The 22,906-nt window shown below is 51.2% G+C and overlaps 1 long non-coding RNA gene across 1 annotated transcript in view; it reads left to right on the top strand.

The window, feature by feature from the left end:
• The first annotated feature begins 12,449 nt into the window (after positions 1–12,449).
• The window catches only part of LOC134965572 (uncharacterized), a 31,271-nt gene continuing 20,814 nt past the window's right edge, over positions 12,450–22,906 (top strand). The window contains exon 1 of the long non-coding RNA XR_010188443.1: positions 12,450–12,860. This is a non-coding gene — a long non-coding RNA (uncharacterized LOC134965572). The remainder of the gene's footprint in view (positions 12,861–22,906) is intronic.

Genomic DNA, 22,906 nt, shown 5'->3' on the forward strand with positions numbered 1-22,906 from the left:
TAGCACCTGAACCCACGCCTCAATACTTTTTGCAGCCCAAGAGGCAGCAATAGTGGGCATATGAACAGCCCCTGTAAGGGTGTAAATAGATTTCAGGCATCCCTCAATGCGCTTATCTGTCTTTTCTCTCAAACAGGGGACAGTGGTGTCAGGCAGAGTGGACGACACCACGAGGCGGGTGACATGAGAGTCCACCAGTGGTGGAGTCTCCCATTTGGTACATAACTCTGCAGGGAGAGGATAACGAGCTAAAGCCCTTTTGGGAACAGGGAATTTCTGCCCTGGGTTAGACCAGGGTTCCCGTCTGATGTCCATTAAATGATCAGAATGAGGTAAAACTGTTTTAACCACTTTCTGCTGTTTAAACTTGTCAGCTTCTTTGCCACAGTAGTGGCATCCTCCTCATCTGTAATTTGGAGAATATTCTTAAGAGCAATTATCAGGGCAAAGACATCTACTATTAAGGGAGCTTCCTCGTCTGCAACACAGGCGTCTGTGTCAGACAGGACCGTACGCCACCCCTCTTCATCAGAGGAAACACCAGAGAGGTTTGTAGATTGAGAGGAGGAAGCAGCCCGCTTAGAGGAAACAGGGACACGTGTGTGACCCGAGGTAGTTTTCTGTCTGACCAAAGACTGATTAAGCTGTTGCAGTTGGTTAGACAAATTTTACGTCCAAAGCGCATTTAGCATAGGGACAACTTGTGGGGGTAATGACATGGGTGGCCCCATAGGGGGCGCATGGCGTTCCACCAGCGTGCCCAGCAGGGCAGTGAATGCTGCCCATGGGGGCTCCTGACTAGGTGCAGGAGCTGCGGACTGACTGGGAAGTGCATGGCAAGCAGTACAGATCCCATCATGTAACAATTCCTCCTCTGATAAACCCACAGAGCATTCTCTGAATGTTGCGGAAGCTTTCGCCGAATGGCTGCCCTTTTTGTTACACGTTGCACAATGTAAACAATTGGACTTACACAGTACGATATATAGCCAGACAAATAACAATAATCTGTGGAATAAACAGCTAAGACATGGTGTGACTGTGACACAGAAGTAATATGTTTATATAGGCATATAGATAAACTCTGTGTATAACTATATTACTTGACCCAAACGCATCTAACCCAGGGTATAGAACATAGAGATACAGTAGGTATAGCTGGGAAACACTGAAAGTGAAACCACACAGCAGTACAGGCACACACAGTCACATGCAATGCAGAATTAATATTACAATATAGCTGCACTGGACAAGTATATCACAGCACGGTCCGAAGACCGGAGGATATAGTAGACTACTCATACAATACAATCTGCAATATACACTATTCTCAACTGACGCTGTCTCAGAGACAGGTAGGATACTTAAGTGTAATGTAAATGCACAGTGCTGTATACAGGCGGCTTTACATGGGAGACATTGACCAGCAATCCCAGAAACCTGCTGCTGCTATGCTGTTGAGATAGCACCCAGTGTCTCTGTGAGGGAAAGAGGGAGAGTTAGAGGCAGCTCCAGTGCGGGAAATCTGTAGCAGAAGGTGCCCTGAGCTGGGGGAGGGGCTACAGGTCAAGTGCCGCCTCCCCATGCTGGTCTTCCACCCCAGGTACTATGGTGCCTTAGTAAATTAGGTGTTAGTACACCTGACATGTGCTCCGAATGCCCTGGTGATCTAGTGTGGTCCCTGCCCAGTGACAGTGTCCATGCCAGTGCCGCGGCCCATCTCCCTAGGCCACGGATGGAACGCGATTGAATGGCGGGTCCCGATAGGAGACCCTCTTACCTGCCTCCCGGTAGCAGCCACGCGATCATGGAGAGTGATCCGGGACTGTGCCTATGTCCGCGAATGTCCCTGCCGCAAGTGCCCGGGAACCAGGCCAGTCGGAGTATGCGGCACTGCTTGGGAGATGATGGAGCTGCAGCACTGAAGTCAGTCAGATTTACAGTGCTGTCAGCCCTGAAGAAATAATAGGATTTTAATTACCTACCGGTAAATCCTTTTCTTGTAGTCCATAGGGGATACTGGGAATCCATTTAGTACCATGGGGTATACAGGGGTCCACTAGAAGCCATGGGCACTATAGAAGTTTGATTGAGTGTGCTGGCTTTTCCCTCTATGCCCCACCTAACAGTCTAGGAAACTGTGCCCGAGGAGACGGACATACTTTGAGAGAAGGATATAGGAAAGGAAAGTGGAGAGATTTCGAACCAGCACAACCAGAACAAGAGGAAATCCATGCTAACCAAACTTGAAAACAGGAACAGCAACAGCTGAACCAAACAACAGTACTTAACAAGTAACCGTGCAAGAAGAATGAAGCACAGGGTGGGCGCCCAGTATCCCCTACGACAATGAGAAAAGTATTTACCGGTAGGTAACTAAAATCCTATTTTCTCTTACGTCCTAGGGGATACTGGGAATCCATTTAGTACCATGGGGTAGTACCAAAGCTCCCAAACCAGGTGGGAGAGTGCTGAGGTTCCTGCAGAACTGATTGACGAAACTGAAGGTCCTCAGAGGCCAACGTTCTGAACTTGTAAAACTTATCAAACGTGTTCGAACCTGACCAAGTAGCTGCTCGGCAGAGCTGTAAAGCCGAGACACCCCGGGCAGACTCCCAAGAGGAACCCACCGACCTAGTAGAGTGGGCTTGAACAGATTTCAGAATCGGCAAACCTGCTGTGGAATAAGCATGCCAGATAGTGAGCCTGATCCAGCGTGCAATGGACTGCTTCGAAGCAGGACACCCAATTTTATTGGGATCATAAAGAACGAACAGCGAGTCCGATTTCCTGTGACGAGCTGTTCTCTTCACATAGACCTTCAAAGCCTTTACAACATCCAAAGACTTTGAATTAGTAGAGGCATCCGTAACAGCCGGAACCACAAAAGGTTGGTTGATGTGAAACGCGGACACCACCTTAGGAAGAAAATGCTGATGAGTCCTGAGTTCAGCTCTGTCCTCATGGAAAATTAAGTAGGGGCTCTTGTGAGACAATACACCCAGCTCCGACACACATCTTGCTGAAGCCAAGACCAACAGTGTGACGGTCTTCCACATAATGAACTTTACGTCTACCTCCTGCAACGGTTCAAACCAGTCCGATTGAAGGAACTGTAACACCAAATTGAGATCCCAAAGTATCGTAGAAGGCACAAAAGAAGGTTGTAAGTGCAGAACACCTTTCAAGAATGTCTGGACCTCAGGGAGAGATGCCAATTGTTTCTGAAAGAAAATAGACAAGGCCGAAATCTGAACTTTAATGGAGCCTAGGCGTAGGCCCACATCCACACCTGACTGCAGAAAAAGCAGGAAACATCCCAGCTGAAATTCTATCGCAGAATATTGTCTGCTCTCAGTGGCGTAAGTTTGTCCCAGTTGCCCGGAGGCAGCATAAATATTGGTGCCCCCCACCCTATGTTTTTAGATAAATATATGTATGTGTGTGTAATATATATATATATATATATATATATATATATATAACAAATATACAACCACAGCACTCGCCATATATATATATATCTCCTATATATTTGCCTTAGTCTGTGACTCTGTGCCCGTAACGCTGGGCGGAGTCACAGTGGCTGCATGCAGGGCAGGAACAGTCCCCTCCCTCGGTCCGCCCATCCCCGCCCCGTCTCCGCCCAGTGCCCTGTCTCTCTCCTCCCCGTACACTCCCTGTACGTACCCTGGTGATCCTGCAGCCGGGGAGCGGAGACTGTAAGCCGGACTCGCCGTCACCGCACAGTCCGGAGGCCTTCCTCCCACAGCATTCACCGCACCCGCGGCGCATGGCCCTCCTTTCACCCGCGGCACACACCGCATCCCACCCGCGCCGCACGGCCCTCCTCCCACCCGCGTCGCACACCGCATCTCACCCGCGCCGCACGGCCCTCCTCCCACGGTTGGTTCTATATTGGAGTGGGAGAAGGGACCTTCTGACGTATCTAGGGGAGGAGACCCGTCACCAGGGGGAGGAGCTGCGGCCGAACAAGGTACCCGAAAAGTACCCTCGCGGGCTCGCTTCGCTCGCCACGCTTTGGGCACGGTGGCTCGCTCCGCTCCGCTCGCCACCTAATTACTAAAGGTAATAGTTGGTGGTGTGGATACTAGACCAACTGTACCGCTGGCGTAGCTCCTCCCCCTTGTGTCGTGGCTCCTCCCCCTGACGGAAAAGGTCCCTTAGGCCACTTGGATCTAGCCTCTACCCCCCTCCCACCCGCGGCACACACCCCTCACCCAACCACTGCACTCCCGTCCCCTCCCCCACCTGCTGCACCCCCCACCCCTGCCCCACCCGCGGCACCCCCGCACCACCCCCATACCACTTCTCCACCCCTCCCTACCCCCGCACCCTCCACCCCACACTCCCCTCCAACACCCGCAGCACTCCGGTCCCCTCCTGTAGCACCCCCCCACCACTCCCCCACCCGCAGAACCCCCCCTACCCCTCCCCCACCCGTGGCACCCACCACATCCATCCCCCACCCGTAGCACCCACAACCCAAAAAACCCACCCTCTCTCTCCCCCACCCGCAGCACCCCCCCTACACCCATCTCCCCCCCCCTACACCCACGCACCCTCCACCCCACCCGCGCCGTACGGCCCTCCTCCCACACGTGGCACCCCACCCGCGCCGCACGGCCCTCCTCCCACACTCGGCGCACGGCCCTCCTTCCACCCACAGCATCCAACACATCAGCCCCCCACCCGCGGCACACGGCCCGCGCCCACCCGCACCACACGGTCCACGGCACCCCGCACCCTCCCACCCGTGGCACCCCGCACCCTCCCACCCGCGGTACCCACAGCATCCACCCCACCCGCGGCACACACCCCTCACCCAACTACTGCACTCCCGTCCCCCACCTGCTGCACCCCCCACCCCTCCCCCACCCGCGGCACCCCCGCACCACCCCCATACCCACTTCCCCCCCCTGCCCCCCACCGCCCCACCCCCACCCGCGGCACCCACAGCATCCACCACATCCGCGACACCCGCGGCGCACGGCCCTCCTTCCACCCACAGCATCCAACACATCAGCCCCCCACCCGCGGAACACGGCTCGCGCCCCCCTCCCACCCGCACCACATGGCCCGCCGCACCCTCCCACCCGCGGCACCCCGCACCCTACCACCCGCGGTAACCACAGCATCCACCCCACCCGCGGCACACACCCCTCACCCAACCACTGCACTCCCGTCCCCACCCCCACCTGATGCACCCCCCACCCCTCCCCCACCCGCGGCACCCACAGCATCCACCACATCCGTGGCACACGCCCCTCCACCACCCGCAGCACTCCCGCCCCCTCCTGTAGCACCCCCCCACCCCTCCCTCACCCGCAGAACCCCCCCTACCCCTCCCCCACCCGTGGCACCCACCACATCCATCCCCCACCCGTAGCACCCACAACCCAAAAAACCCACCCTCTCTCTCCCCCACCCCGCGGCACCCCCCCTACACCCATCTCCCCCCCCCTACACCCACGCACCCTCCACCCCACCCGCGGCACCCCCTTATCCACCCCACCCGCCGAACCCACAGCATCCACCACATCCGCCCCCCACCCGCGGTACTCCCCCCTCCTTCCCGCTGCACTCCCTCCCCCAACCGTAGCACCCCCCCTCCCCCACCCACAGCACCTCCCCCATACCCACCTCTCCTCCTCGCTACACCCACACCCCACCAGCCCCTCCCCCACCCGCAGCATCCACAACATCCGTCCCCCACCCGAGGCACACACCCCTCCCCCACCCGTAGCACCCACACCCCTCCCCCACCCGCAGCACCCCTGCACCTCCCCCCCATACCCACCTCTCCCCCCCCCATGCTCCACCCCACCCGGCCCTCTCCCACCCGCGACACCCACAGCATCCACCACATACGCTCCCCCTCCCACCCACAGCATCCACCACATCCACCCCCCACACACGTCCCTCCAACACCCACGGCACTCCCACCCCCTCCCCCATCCATATCACCCACACCCGCATCACACCCCTCCCCTGCCGCAGCGCATCCGGACCCCCCGCAGCCGCCACTCCTCCAACCACAGCACCTCCGGCCCCCTCCCCCACCCACACCTTCCCTAGAGCCGAATTAAGGGGGGGTCCCGGGGATACGTATCCCCGGGCCCCCCTTTCCAAAAGGGCCCCCTGCCACACCACAGATTGGATCTCTCTTCCGATCCGATCTGTAGTGCTGTAGAGATGTGACCTGTGTTCCAGGGCACATCAGAGCTCCGGTGCAGGGACCAGGTGTTTCCCTGCACCAGACTGGAAGTGGCGACGGGCAGCGGCGCTTCAAACTTGGGGCCGTTTTGCCAGCCAATCTGAAGCGCTGGCGGCGGGAGTTCTTTTCTGGCGCCATCCGCGAGTAAATCATGGCTCGTGGGGCGCCGGCCAATCAGATTGTCTCGCCGGGTCATTGGCCCCACCCACGCCATCTGACGTCAGATGCCGGGCGGGAGCCAAAGAAGACGACCGCGCAGAAGAGCGCAGAAGACACCGAGCGAGAGCCGAAGAGGGAGGCCACGCTGAAGAGCGGTGAACAGCCGGATGGAGGGAAAACAGCTCCGGTGCCCGCTGAAAAGGCCGGAAGACGCCGTGCTCCTGATGGAAGATACCCGGACCAGGTGAGGCCTCAGTGAGGTGGTTTCTCACTCACCCCCCCTTTCCTCCCTAGACCGTCAGGGATCGGGCACTAGGCCCGTAGGTACAGTCAGGCCCTCCCGGCCTGTGGGTATGTAGTCGGGCCCTCTCGGCCCGTGGCCATTTATAGTCGAGCCCTCCCGGCCCGAGGGCGCATGGTGGGCATTAGGCCCCGTTAATAGGTGCACCCCCCACCCCTCTCTTCAATAGGGACCCCACTGTCTAAAGCACCCCGGGCCCCCCATGGTCTTAATCCGGCTCTGCCTTCCCCCATTCGCGGACGTACCACACCCTCCCCTTCCCCACCCGCAGCACCTCTTGACCACCTATCTACTGGCCTGTGTATGTTCAAAGGCGTGCAGGGGTTAACGGGGCGTAGCCCCAACCGACGGTGTGAAGAGCGCCCGTAGGGCGCGATGAATCACCTAGTATATATATATATATATATATATAAAAAGTGTGTGTGTATGGAGTGTACTGAAAATACTGTATACATACATTTCATTGTATTTTATTTTAAATCACACATTTCTTAGCAGTCATAATTATTCGGTATTAGAAGTTATGACCTGTTACACTGACAGCAGACACTTTACTGATGGAGCTATTTGCTCCTGTACAGGAAGCATGAGAATTCTAACTACAGTATATGAAGTTACGTGTAATTGTCAGAGAAGTATCTTCATGTAGTTAGAATTTTCATATTTCCTATACAGGAGCAAATAGCTACATCAGTAAGTTGTCTGTTTCTAGTGTACTAGGTCGTGGTTTCTAATCCTGGATATGACATTTGTAAAATGTGTATCTACAGTATAATAAAAAGGGTATGACATGTAAGGTGCAGGGAACAGTGAGGGAGTTGGCCACTGAAGAGATAGCGGCAGCTCTCAATTAACCTAATTAAATGGTGTCACAGAATGAGAGGAGAGGTGCCCCTTCAGAGCAGGAGCCCGGCGGCAGATGACTCTGTAGCCTCCCAGAGTTCTGCCTCTGTCTGCTCTCACGCCAAGAGCCATATTTCTTCCATATACGATGGTAATGTTTAGACGTTACCCCCTTTCTGGCTTGGACCATAGTCGGGATGACCTTGTCAGGAATCCCTCTCCTGGCCAGAATCAACCGTTCAACTTCCATGCCGTTAAACGTAGCCCTGGTAAGTCTTGATAGACGAACAGGCCCTGCTGCAGAAGATCCACTCGAAGAGGTAGAGGCCACGGAGCTTTGATCAGTATCTTGCGAAGATCCGCATACCAGGCCCATCTTGGCCAGTCCGGAGCAATGAGGATTGCTTGAACCTATTCCCTTTTTATTCTTTTTAGAACTCTTGGGATCAGAGGAATGGGAGGAAACAAGTACACCAGCTGGTAAACTCACGGAGTTGTTAGGGCGGCTACCGCTACTGCCTGTGGGTCCCTCGACCTGAAACAATACCGCTTGAGCTTCTTGTTGAGTCGAGAGGCCAACATGTCGATTTGTGGATACCCCCACCGATGTGTGAACCACTGGAACACCTCCGGGTGGAGGCCCCATTCCCCCGGGTGCAGATCGTGTCTGCTGAGGAAGTCTGCTTCCTAGTTGCCTACTCCCGGAATGAAGATCGCCGACAACGCCACAGCATGTTTTTCCGCCCAGAGGAGAATTTTTGACACCTCTGACATTGCGGCTCTGCTTTTCTTTCCGCCCTGTCGGTTTATGTACGTTACCGCCGTCACATTGGGGGTCATTCCGACCCATTCGCACGCAGCGGTTTGTAGCTGCGGTGTAAACGGGTCCAGAATGCGCATGCGTGGTGGCCGTACTGCACCGGGTTACTTTGTGGAGAACGAAGAACGCCATCGCATCCCTGCTAAGCTAAAATACACTCCCCCATAGGCGTGGACTAGTTGATCGCAGCAGCAGCAAAAAGTTGCTGGCTGCGATCAACTCGAAATGACCACCATTGTCCGACTGAACCTAAATGGCCTGATTCTGAAGAAGATATGAGGCCTGCAGATGGGCGTTGTAGAAAGCCCTGTGTTCCAGGATGTTAAGTGGAAGGACGACTTGACCATCATCCCTGAAACTGCACCCCCTGGGTGTCCGCTCCCCAAACTCTGAGGCTTGCGTCTGTGGTTAGCAGAATCCAATTCTGAATCCCGAACCTCCGACCCTCGACTAGGTGAGAGGTCTGTAGTCACCACAGGAGGGAGATCCTGGCTTTTAGTGACAGATGAATACTCTGGTGCATGTGAAGATACGATCCGGACCATTTATCCAACAGATCCAGCTGGAAGGGCCTCGCATAAAACCTTCTGTACTGAATTGCTTTGTAAGAAGCCACCATTTTCCCCAGAAGGCGTGTACAGAGATGCACTGAGATTCGGGTCGGCATCAAGATGGCCCGACCCATCGACTGGATTACCATTGCCTTTTCCAAGGGAAGGAATACTTTCTGAAACTCTGTGTCTAGTATCATTCCCAGGAACTGAAGCCTCTGCGTTGGTTCTAGGTGAGATTTTGGCAAGTTCAGAATCCACCCATGATCCAGGAGTAGTCTGGTTGAGAGGGCAATGTTCTCCAACAGCTGTTTCCTGGACGGTGCCTTTATCAAAAGATCATCCAAGTACGGAACTATGTTTACTCCCTGTCTGCGGAGCAAAATTATCATCTCCGCCATCACTTTGGTGAACACCCTCGGTGCCATGGAGAGACCAAATGGCAGGGCCTGAAACTGGTAGTGGCAGTCCTGCAGTGCAAACCATAGATAAGCCTGATGAGGCGGCCAGATCAGAGTGTGAAGGTACGCATCCTTGACATCCAGAGATGCTATGAATTCCCCCTCCTCCAGACCTGAGATTACCGCTCTCAACGACTCCATCTCGATTTGAACACATGTAAGTACGGGTTCAATGACTTGAGGTTCAGAATCGGTCTTACCGAACCGTCCGGTTTCGGTACTAAAAAACAAGCTAGAATAGTAACCCTTGTTGCGTAGATGAGGTGGAACCAGAATAATGACCTGGGTCTGTAATAGTTTTTGAATGGCGTCATGTCAGTTTACTCTCACCTCTTGTGAAACTGGTAAGCCTGATTTGAAGAATCTGTGAGGTGGGAGCTCCTGGAACTCCAGTCTGTAGCCCTGGGATATAAGGTCTATAACCCAGGAAACCTGGCATGATCCTGTCCAGATGTGACTGAAAATTTTTAGCCGGGCTCCCACCCTCATCTCTTCCAGGCATCGCGGTTCACCATCATGCGGTAGATTTTAAGGAAGCAGAGCCTGAGCCCTGTTCCTGTGAACCAGCAGTCGCTGGTTTGCATGGTTTACCTCTAGCACCTCTGGCGGCGGTAGAAGAACCTCTGGCCTTGCCCCTAAACTTGGCAATCCGAAAGGACTGTAGATTAGGTCCTGAGTAGGCCTTCCTAGCTGGCGTAGCTACAGAAGATAGGTATGTGGACTTACCCGCAGTAACTCGGGAGATCCATTTGTTGAGTTCATCTCCAAATAAGGCCTCTGTTGTGAAAGTTAGGCCTTCCACTCCTTTTCTGGAGTCCGCACCAGCAGTCCACTGATGTAGCCATGATCCTCTGCGTGCCGACTCTGCCATAGCTGTAGTGCGTGCATTAAGCAAACCTATTTCTTTTATGGCTTCAACCATAAAGTTCGTTGAGTCTTGTATATATTGCAGGAGCAAAATAATTTCCTCTTGAGGTAAGGTGTCTAACCCCTCATTAAATTACCTGACCATTTTGCAATGACTCTTGTTATCCACCCGCATGCTATAGTGGACCGCTGGGCCCCCCCGGCAGCAGTATACAAAGATTTGAGTGTAGTTTCAATCTTGCGATCAGCCGCATCTTTTAGGGAGGCTGCACCAGGCACAGGGAGTACAATTTTATGTGAGAGCCTGGAGACTGACGCATCCACTATCGTTGAATTTTCCCATTTTTTCCTATACTCAGGAAAAGATGATAACAACCGCCTGGGAATTTTAAATTTCTTTTCTGGATTAACCCACGGTTCTTCAAACAGGGTATTTAGTTCATTTGACACAGGATTTTTTCTTAATATTAAAGTACTGTTAGATTCCTCACTTTCCTCTGTCTCCTTATCAGGGATATTTAGAACTTCTCTGATAGCATCTATGAGACCCTCTACACCCTGTGACAGAGTACCCTCCCCTACCTCTGTGTCCACCTCACCTTCCTCCATTTCTGAACCTTCATCATCAGAGTCAGAATGCAGTATGTGGGCCAAAGTATGTTTTTGCGGACATATGATAGAGGACTGAGATGCTGGTCTGGGTATCGAGTCCTTTTTCATGAACTCATCCATAGACTGCCTTAAGTATTGCATCTCTTTCTCATTATGAGATAATGTTGTGAAAATGGTGGAAATCATTCCTCTAATGGAGTCCAGCCATGCTGGTTCTGCCCCACTAGCCAGGAAAGGGATACTACAATGAGTACACACTAGTGAACCCCCTGGAAAAGAGGAACACTGTGCCTTACATGAAACACACTCTTTGCCTGACATACTGCAATAGTGACAGCACACACACAGGAAAAGGTTAAAAGCACAATTAACCCACAATGAGCCCTTCCAGAGAGACACAGAGAGAGTATGGAACCAGCACACGGCGCCAATATCGCTAATGCCAAGCTTAGCCGGGCGCAGACTAAGTAACTAGATTAGGGACTAAGTACACTAAGAAACTGCTCCCCCCTGCTATAACCCCCTGGAACCGCTGAGTTAAACTGGAGACTTTCCGGAGAAGCTGAGCGTCCCTGTCAGTGTCTGTGTCAGCTGCAGTAGGGAAAATGGCACTTGTGAGCTGCTGGGTCCGCTCATAAGGAAGCCACGCCCCTTCAATGGCGCACGGTCTTCCAGCTCTTCTTTATCCTGGCTTATATGTCTGTGTGCATAAATGGAGACCTACCCCTTTTATGGCTGTAGTGTCAGTCTGGGTACTGTGTACATTACAGTGTACTCAGTCAGGAGAATCAGTCCGCCCCGTGTAGAAGCCGTGCATCTCCGTACCCTCATGCCGCCATAATGGCAGGCGACCCGTTAACCGGGACGCCGGGTTAGTACTCACCACTCTTCATTCTTCTGGCTCTGTTAGGGGTGGCGGCGTGCAGCGGGAATGTACGCTCGCCGTGGTGGGGCTTACAAATAGTTCCCCCAGGAGCTAGGGTCCTGTCAGTTGGGAAAGGGACCATTAAACCTTAGTGGGGTTGGGCCGTTCCCCCCCCCCCTTCCCCAAGTCCCACAAAGCAGGCAGGCTGGTGCCATCCAGTCCTGCCTGAAAATAACAAACTTTCAAAATAAATGTAGAAAACTCTTCAGGAGCTTCCACAGATGGGACCGGCTCCTCCGGGCACATTTTCTAAACTGAGTCTGGTAGGAGGGGCATAGAGGGAGGAGCCAGCACACACAATCAAACTTCTATAGTGCCCATGGCTCCTAGTGGACTCATCTATACCAGTGACGTGCGGTGAGGTCATTGGCTGGGGAGGCACTGAGATATAGATATATATATATATATATATATATATATACACACACACACATACATACATATACACACACACACACACACACACACACACACACACAGTGGTCGAGGTGGAAATGCTGAAGTGGGGGTATGCAAAGGTTAAGGTTGCAATTATGCGTGTGCTCCAGAAAAGGGGGCGTGGTCACCCAAAAGGGGGCGTGTCCCGTGTAGTAGAACCCCTTATAGTATCTAGTACTGGCAGAGCCGTAACTAAGGGGGGGCTAGGGGGGCATGTGACCTGGGCGCCGGATTGGAGGGGGCGCCGCAATGCTTACACCCCCTCTGAGTCCCGATGCGCACAGGTCCCTTCGTCGGAGCAGCACAAGGCTGCGGTGTGATGAAACTGAAAATAAACTACAGCTCCCAGAAGCCCTTGCTGCGGGAGCTGTAGTTTACTTTCAGTTTCTTCTATGTGGACATTCTTGTGCTACCTGTTGTGCCCTAAGAGGGGGCACAGGGAACAAGTTACCCCAGCCCCCCCTGCTGCCTTTGATCACCGCAGCAGTGCACTATTGCACTGCTGAGCTGGAAAAATTAATGACTGCAGCCTAAGGTCCGAAAAAGGGGCGGAGCTACACGGCACTGTGCTCACAGTGACAGACCAGCCAACACCATCGAAGAGAGGAGGGGAGAAGACCAGCAGCACACAGCACAGCCTAAATAGTGAGTATGACACAGTGAAGGGGCACTGTATGTGTGTGCAACTACTACATGTGTGTGTATGAATGTGTTGTGCATGTGTGTGACTGTATGTGAATAGGTGTGTCACTACATATCTGTATGCGTGCTTGTGTGTCACTGTATGTATGTGTGACTATGTATGTATACAGGTGTGTGACTATGTATGCAGGGCCGGCACTTCCATTAGGCAGCTTTAGGCAGCTGCCTATGGGCGCTGGGACCTGAAGGGCGGCTTGCTGAGTTTGCCTGGGGGAAAGATGAAGCAAACGATTGGCAGACACTCGGTGATGGCAGGAACTGATCTCTCGCATGCTGCAGTCTGTGTGCCCGCCCATCTCTTTTCTAATTTGCCAGAGGGGACATCAGTGGGTCAGCGTGCATAGGTCAGGTGGTCCCCCTATGTGCTTCATACACTGTGACCTGATGCCGCCCCCCTTCCCCAATACCTGGTGTTCCTTCGCTCTTGTTCTGAGGACAGGCTGGACAGGCACTTCCGCCGGGACCCCCCTGCATGATGACCGCGCTGATGGATCCCGGGCAGCACTGAGCAGGGGCACCAACTGGAGGACATATGGTGAGTGTGACTATGGCAGCGCTGGGGACAGCGGGCGTTTCTTCCCCTGCAGCTGGAGCCTGGCCTGGTGGGGCACTGCTAAGGCTCTGTAGTGCCGGTGTGCTGTGTATGTGGGCAGGGCCGGATTGTAGGGCAGACGGGCGGTCATCCAGGGGCCCCCAGAATGCGACAAACATCCGGGCTGGTGGGACCATTCTACCAGGCCGGCTGCCGGCAGCAGGGTAATGCATTGCCGCGATTCGCGGATGGAAGGGGGCGGGGCCTAATGCTGTGAAATGCCCGCCCCCATCAGAGACCTGTGCTGGAGCCTAGCAAGGTTGGGACAGGTAGTGTGTCTCTCCCCATCCCTCCTCCCTCTCTATCTCTCCCTCACTCCCTCTTTCCCCTCCTCTTTCTCTCCCCCCTCTCTATCTCTCCCCCCCCCATCTCTCCCCCTCTCACTCCCCAGCTCGCTCTCTCACCCCTCTACATCTCCCTTTCTCTCGACCTCTTTTTATCTCTCCCCCCTCTCTCACTCTGGGCGGGATGTACTAATGTACATCGCCGCCCTGCACCACGATGCTGATCGCATATGTACTAACATATGCGATCAGCATTGCGGAGGACAGCTCTTCCGATAAGAGCTGTCCTCCGCGATGCACAGCGGCAGCCTGACTTCCGGGATTCGGCCCCAGGAGTCAGTCTGCGCATGCGTGGGGTGACAGGGGCGGCCGCAGGGCATGCTGGGAGGGATCCCTCTCACAGCGCCGCGGAAAGAAGCCCATAGGCTTCTATGGACTATCGCCAGCTAAAGCTGGCGAACCCCGCCGCGGCGCTGACCTGCCGGACATGGGTTAGTACATCAGGAAAATGCGGTAAACAGGGTTTACCGCATTTTCCGCTTAGTACATCCCGCCCTCTATCTCTCCCCCTCTCTCCATCTCTCCCGTCTATCTCTCCCCTTTCTCTCTCCCTCCCCCTCTCTCTCTCCCTAGCTCTATCTCTCCCCCTCTCTCTATCCATCTCCATCTCTCCCCTCCCTCTCTCCATCTCTCACCTCCCTCTCGTCATCTCTCCCCTCTGTCTCCCACCCCTCTCTCTCTCCCTGATGCTCTCTCTCCCACTCACTACCCCTCCCTCTCTCTGTGTCTTTCCTCTCTCTTTCACTCATGCTGCGCTCAATCCGTTCTTCTCTATATGCCTCTCTTTCTCTCCCCAACACTCTCTCCCTCTCTTTTTCTCCCCCCTGTCTGTTTCTCCCTTCCTGACACCCTCGCTCTCTCCCACTTGCCCCCCCTCCCTCTCCCCCTCTCTCTCCCCCCCTATCTCCCCCCCTATCTCTCTCCCTCTTTCTCTCACTGATACGCTCTATCTCTCTCTCCTTGACAACCTCTGTCTCTCACTATAGCTCGCTCCCCCTCCCTCTCACTGGCTCTCACCTCTCTCTCTCTCTCTCTCCCTGACATGCTCTTTTGCTCCCCACTCTCTCTCTCTGACACCCTCTGTCTCTCTCACTTGCTTTCCCTTTCTCCCTGACACCGTCTCTCTCCCTCCTTTCTGCCCACTCACTCTCTCTCCCATCTCATCTCTCTTTCTTTCTTTCTCCATCACTCTCTGTCCCCCTTTCTTTCCTTCTCTCTCTCGCTCTCCTCTCTTTCTCTGACACCCTCTCTCTCTTGACAGAGAATAAATAGAGAAAGAAACTCTCTAGTTGGGGCACTCCTGTCTGTGAAAAAATGGAATACTTAAAACTTTACTTTTATTAGTTATAATTAGAATAGATATACGATAGTCTCTGAGATAAATTTCACAGGGGGCATAACTCTCGAAAGAAATTTCTAGGGTTGGCGAAAATATCAAGAAATTTAAGTTCAATGATTCAGTTCAAAACAGGGTATGCTGCTGACTCAACCGCTCTCCACAGCCCCCCACTCGTTCGTCCTTCTATCTGGTCACGCTGCGGCAGGACCTGTGACTATACTGTGACTATACATTACATACAGCAAGCAGCAGAGGCTCTCCACAACCTCACCGGAACCTTGTTCTACCCCTCTCCAGCTCTATTCCTCTCCTCTGCCCCCACCTCTTCTCATCTCATCTCTCTACCTCTCCTCTCCAGAGTGCTGTCATTGAATCATGGGTCAGCAGTGTCCCTGCGCTGAATTTAATTAATTAATTAATTGAATTCAACAGTGACAATCTGACTTCATTTTTCCAATAGCAAACATTCTATATACCCCCCTGTCTCCTCTCTAGAGTGGCGGCTCTACGGACATAGGGGGTGATTCAGACCTGATCGATCAGCTTCTCTGACATGTGGGGGGACGCCCAGAACAGGACTAGTCCACCTCGCATGTTAGTCCCTGCCCCGTCGCACCAGTACAAAAGCATCGCACAGTGGCAATGCTTTTGTACTGGAAGAGTAGCTCCCAGCCAGCGCAGCTCCTGCGCTGGCAGGGAGCTACTCGTCGCTACTCAGGTCGCAGGGGCTGCGTGTGATGTAACGCAGCCGCCGCGGTCCGCCCTTCCAACGGTCCGGGCACGCTTGCATTGCCCAGAACGCGCACCCTAAATGGCGACTAAATGCCGCCGGCCCGCCCCCTCCCGCCCAGCGACCGCCTCTGTCTGCCAATCAGGCAGAGGCGATCGCTGGGCTGAGATAGCCGTTGGCTGTCTGGCATGTGCGCCAGTGCATGCGCAGTTCAGACCTGATCGCTGCTATGCGAAAACGCACAGCACCGATCAGGTCTGAATCAGCCCCATAGTCACTCTGTCATCACTGCGACCCTTTGTGTTTTTTTGTGCAGTTTTAGAGTAGCTCAAAACCTACTCAGCGCTTGCGATCAATTCAGACTGTTCATTTCCTGTTTTGACGTCACCTAGCCACGCCTGCGTTTTTCCTGGCACGCCTGCGTTTTTTCGAACACTCCCTGAAAACGGTCAGTTGACACCCAGAAACGCCCTCTTCATGTCAATCACTCTGCGGCCAGCAATGCGACTGAAAAGCTTCGCTAGACCCTGTGTGAAACGACATAGGGGGTAATTCCAAGTTGATCGCAGCAGGACATTTTTTAGCAGTTGGGCAGAACCATGTGCACTGCAGGGGAGGCAGATATAACATGTGCAGAGAGAGTTAGATTTGGGTGGGTTATTTTGTTTCTGTGCAGGGTAAATACTGGCTGCTTTATTTTTACACTGCAATTTAGATTGCAAATTGAACACACCCCACCCAAATCTAACTCTCTCTGCACATGTTATATCTGCCTCCCCTGCAGTGCACATGGTTCTGCCCAACTGCTAAAAAATGTCCTGCTGCGATCAACTTGGAATTACCCCCATAGTTCGTTGTAATAGTATGTTGCGCGTGCGCACTGCGCCGCATATGCATGCGCAGAAGTGCAATTTTTCGCCTCATCGCTGCACAGCGAACGAATGCAGCTAGCGATCAACTCAGAATGACCCCCAGTTTCTATGGAAATTACTTCAACCTAATATAGTGTCAGTCTGACCTATAATTGATGAAACTCCTTATATTTAAGCATCCTGCTTTTTATTATCTATATTTCAGGTTTCGGACAATTTTATAACCGTATCAGACTGTCAATATATTTATATAGGACTGCCTATATGTTTTGAGTTGAGTCATTGAACTCAAACTTCTTAATATTATTTCTGATATTTTTCACCAACCCTAGAAATTTCCTTCTAGTGTTATGCACCATGTGAAATTTTTCTCACAGGCTATTGTATATCTATTACAATTATAACTAATAAAAGTTAAGTTTTAACTAATTCTATTTTTTCATAGACAAGAGTGCCCCAACAAGAGAGTTTCTTTCTGTATTTTTTCTGTCAAAACTATATTTACTCTCTGGGCACACCTCCACCTGCTATATGAAATATACGCTAGTTATTTGATGTCATTTTGATGTGGACTGTTCTATGACCCTTCTCTAACTACTTCACCTTAAATTGCTGTGCTCATTGACGGTTTCCCAAAACCTCCCCTCTCCTTGGTTGACACCCCCTCTCTCTCGCATCGACACCCCCTCTCTCTCCCTGACCCCCCATTTTCCCTGACACCCTCTCTCTCTTCGTCTCTTCGCTTCCTGACACCCTTTTTCACTGTCACTCCTCTCTATCTCCCTGAGACAGTCTATCTCGCTCATTCTCCCCTCTCTCTCCCTTGCTCCCCCCACTTTTTCTCTCTCCCCGAAACCCTCATTGTCTCTCTCTCTCTCTCTCTCCTGCTCCCCCTGCTGCCTTATATCCACCCCTCACACACTGACTCACAACTCACCCCTCTCCCCTTTCCTGGGTGGAAGGAGGTTATTGGGAGGGGGGGGGGGCAGTATGCAGAAGTTTTGCCTAGGGTGTTGATACACCTTGCACCGGCCCTGTATGTATGTGAGTGAATGTATGCATGCGTGTATGTGTTTAGATGTGTGACAGACTCAGTATGCATGTGTATGATTTTGCATATGTATCAATGTATGGGGTATTATTTCCTTTTTAATTTCATCTGTAGCCCAAATGTCTAACTAAGGGAGTCATTCCGAGTTGATCACACGTAGCAACTTTTTGCTGCCCATGCGATCAACTAAACGCTGCCTATGGGTGAGAGTATTTTAGCATAGCAGGGCTGTGATCACTTGTGCAGCCCTGCTATGCTAAAAAAGTTGTGTGTAAAACAAGACTAGCCCTGCAGTTACTTACCCTGAGTGATCGATCCAGCGATGAAGGTCCTGGAATTGACATCAGACATCCACCCCCCAAACGCCTGGACACACCCGCGTTCGGATCTCCACTTCCGGAAAACGGTGAGTTGACGCCCCAAAACGCCTTCCTCCTGGCAAACTTCTTGCAGTTGCCGCTGCGACCGCTTTCTTCGTACGTGGCATCGCTGCCGGGGCGGATTACTCTGTTTTGTCCCGGGTGACAAAAATCCTAGTTACGGCCCTGGTACCGGTGCCCCTTTCACCTTATAGCACACGGTACGAGCCGAAATTCACATTGTAGCACACTGAATAAGCCGAAATTCACATTGTAGCACAGTGAATGAGCTGAAATTCACATTGTAGCACAGTGAATGAGCCGTAATTCACATTATAACTGTCAGGATTCTGATTTTGTCTGTTCCCGGAGGGGGCACTAGTGGGTCAGTGTTGGAATGACGTATGAAGCGTGGAGACTGAATAAAGTCTTGCGCATATGCGCTGATGTTTAATAAACACAAAGGTCACAGAACAATGATATAATAATAATAAATGGTACGTAGCAGAACTGAAATGATAAACGGTAACTGAATCCAAGGTAATAATAAAAAGTCTCTGGCAACACAAATATATATTGGTGACAAGTTGATGGCAGAATGCAGAAGGTTTAAAGCAAATAAAGTCACTGATAACACAAACGTGAAATAACTTGATAAGTGCAAATGGTTTGGAAAACAGAACTCCGGTAATACTTGTAAAAGCACACAGTCTCTGTAACATAAAAGTTCTTTAGCCAAGCAAGGCCCAGGCAGGAGACAGTCCTAACTCAGCATGCTTGTTAAGTGCTGGATGCAATTCACAGAATGGAATGCTGGTAATAAGGTGCACAAGTTAGGCAATGAATAACACCTGAGGATAGTCTCTTACTGCTGATGAACTGTGGCAGGAGTTTGTAGTTTCACAGGAACACTGGAACAGGGAAACAACTTGGAAATGCCAGAAATAGGAGATCGCTGGAAACAGGGGATTGCAGACTGGAACTGGAATGGAACTGCTGGAACCTGTAGTTCCACAGGTCCAATACACTGGGAAATCTCTGCAGACAGAGGACTGAAGACAGGAGCCGCCTGTTCAAAGGATGTGACACATTGTCCAAGGCGATGAGACTGAGCCAGGAACTGGAGTTTATACACCTTGGTCTGTGATGATTGGATGTTGCATCTGTGAGGACACACCCTGCTGGATTAGGTGTTCAGATCAGCTGTGAGTTAGCTGAAGCACTGTGTACTCCAGGCTGCAGTAGACTGAAAACTGGAACTGAACTGCTGGAACCTGTAGTTCCACAGTAGTGATGCGATGGAGAATGCAGATTCCTGACAATAGCACACTGAATGAGCCGAAATTCACATTATAGCACACTGAATGAGCCGAAATTCACATTGTAGAACACAGAATGAGCCGAAATTCACATTGTAGCACACAGAATGAGCTGAAATTCACCTAGTAGCACACAGAATGAGCCGAAATTCACATTGTAGCACACTGAATGAGCCGAAATTCACATTGTAGCACACTGAATGAGCCGAAATTCACATTGTAGCACACTGAATGATCCAAAATTCACATTATAGCACACTGAATGAGCACCGATTTGTAGTTAAACCACTGGGTACCGACACCACAGCGTCAAATTTGCTGAAAGTGGGTTTACAATACAAATCATACACTACAATACAAGACAATATAACAGAATAATGGCTACAGTCAATGTACATACGTGATTGGAATCGCTCCGGTCTTCGGTCATCTGATAGATAACTTTGTGAGTCTTTTGCCAGGCCAGGCTGCAGCAGGCTTTATTTATACAATTCTTCCAAAAGCAATACAATGGATACTGTAATCCCTTTGTCCATTGGACACAGGAATGCACTTTTACAGTACAGGAGAGGTCTTAGGTTGATTTGAATAGGTAGGCGATGTCTTTCCCAACTGCTCTTGTGGGTGGTCTCCACTGGATTCCTGCCGCATACATAATGTACAGTAAATACAGTTTATATCTATTTTCTGCTTCTGCACCTAACTATCTGCAGGAACATGCGATCTTCCGCAGACCAACACCGGAATGTTACCCTTAAAATACCCTACAGCTGGATACCAAACCCACCTTATGACCTTAGTCTGTCCCCTCTTATCCTGCAAAGGTAAATTCCTTTGTTCTGTGACCATTTAAATAGCTATTACTTTCTGATGTGGTGCAAGGAGACTATGTGTACATTGTGCGCTATTTGGATTAAATATGTAATGTGTTTTGATGGCTCTCCATGCATACACAAACTCTGCCGTAAATACCCATACCACCCGCTGATGCGCAGGACCACGGGAGCGACCATACGCAAAGTGCACGCACGGCAGAACAAGTGCACGCGCAGTGGGCATGTGTGTGCAGTTTGTACGTGATGTGTGTTCTGCAATATTTTTCGACTTTGACAGTCCACCCTTTGGCAGTCACCAATAACTGCCACTATCTAATCACTAAACAGAAAAATATCAATACAATATCTACAGACGATTGGATGGTCGGAGGAGAGTTGTAGATAGGAAAGGTATGACCTAGTGGGATAGTAAAAAGCATGTATGTATGAATCCATGTCTGAGGGGCATGTATCATCGTGCCGTATATGTCCTAAATAAGCTTCGAGGTATTGCGAAGTATACATTAAATCCTTCTTATTCGGTACTAAGGGTCTGTAAGTGGGCCAACAAACACTACCGAGCTCTTTTTGGCTTCTTGTTAAACAAATGGGGTGCACATTTAGTTGATGATACATGGAGGGGGAACATATGTGAGTGCTAGTATATGTGGATATCACCTGTCGACTATGTGTGTCATTAACTGAAGGTTGTACAGATGAAGATAAGACACATATCTAAAATACATTCACATAACATTTTCATAAACATTCTTGGGTAGGGTTGATGTCTTTTCCGGATGGGTGTATCTGGGCAGAGGGGGAGACAAAGGAAAAACGGGTGAAAGAAACAGGCCATGGAATTCATTTGCAATCCTTATCATAACACTGTCTCTATGGATGGGTAGTAAATTAAATCTGCTGCTATAACAATGCCCTCGCTCCTTAGACTCATCAAATTTGTGCCGTGCTTGCGCCGCGTCAGAATTCAAACACACCTAAATATCAAGCCAATAATTATGACGACTTCCAGGATACAAAGGAGAAACTTCCCTACACTCATAATGACATTTTGAGCCCACTCTCCTAATCCTGAGAACCAATTTCGTGGGTTCAACCATGGGACCCAGCCCGTCAGCTCATTACCCACAGCCGTCAGGGTAAGGATGTGTCTCCTCCGAAACTCCCACTTCAACTGCAAGATATCGTCCATCTTTTAAACGATAATCTCGGTTGGGTCATCAGTGCTGTTTGTAATATACGTACAGCACTTCACACCATATTGAGTTGCCAAAGTGACACAGTACCCACCCCTCACAGCTGTGATATAATTAAGGACCATCCTGTGCTAGATCAGTTCCTTCTTGTAAGCTTGTAACTCCCTTCCCGTATACCTGAAGGTGTTGTCATACATCTCAATGATATTATCTATCAAGTTCGCTAGCGCATGGATATACCTATAATTTATAATTCCTCTGGCAGTACAGGTGATGTCTAATGCGAGAAGGAATTGAATCCCGGTGGATTCGTGGATCAAATCAGAGGCTACGTGCTCTGTCCTCTCTATGAGGTGTCTCTTGACGATGTGTTCATAGTGAGTATGAGTGTAAGGAGCCTGAGCACTGCGGTGAACATCTTTCATCTTATCATGGGTTATGGTCATGACCTCTGGCAACACTCTTCCAATATAGCACAATCCCTCTGAGCTCGGTGCAAGCCACTTGTACGCCTTCCTCCCACATATGAAATTGTTAGGATCTCCTGCTCTGTGCTGCCACGTCGCCATGGCAACCGGGAGGCAAGTGTTAGCGAAGTAACCTGAGCGCAGCTGATACTCCGGTCCGGGTTTTTACTGTGTAGTGGTTACAGGCTCTGTGCACGGCAGGGAATCCGGCGCTGGTTTTGTGCTCACAGTCTGTGAGGTCTGAGTGGGGCGTGGACAGCACCTGCTATATAAACCATCCTCTCAGGCTAGGCAAATGCTGCTGAATCTTTGTTTGTTAGTCAGTTCCAGAGAGTTAGCTAGTACTGTGTGACTTTGTATTTACTTGTTGCTTACTGCGAATAGGCCTTGGGATTCGGTACTTCATTCTGCCAATCCGGACCTAGCAGTAAGACTGGAGTCAGTTGTTTGACCTGCTGGGGTTCTTTTGCTATTCTGTGAACCCAGCAGGTTTGCGGCTGTACTCTTAGACCTGCTTGCTTAATCCTCCCTCACTGTGCAGGGCGTCCAGGTGTCAGTTTAGTGGCAGTAAACTGAACCTGTGCCCTGCAAGTGGGGGTTAGGATTGTGGATACTCTCCTTGTGTCTATATTTCTATCTCTGACCAAGGAGTTTATTCCCACACCCGTTGGTAACCCTTTGGGGTTTTCTCTGTTGCTTTTAGCAACATCATTTCAGGTGCTCCACATGTTAAATCACTACACATCGCTTCATTGTCCGCTCTATTCCATCTGAGCATTCCTGACACTAGGGAGACACCCAATTCCTGAGCCTTTGGGCTTCTCCGTTCACTTTGTGTTTATTAGTTATTCCATCACCTGTGTATGTTATGTTATACTGTCTGTGAG

The sequence above is a fragment of the Pseudophryne corroboree genome, chromosome 10 (genome assembly GCF_028390025.1).
Source record: "Pseudophryne corroboree isolate aPseCor3 chromosome 10, aPseCor3.hap2, whole genome shotgun sequence".
Lineage (NCBI taxonomy): Eukaryota > Metazoa > Chordata > Amphibia > Anura > Myobatrachidae > Pseudophryne > Pseudophryne corroboree.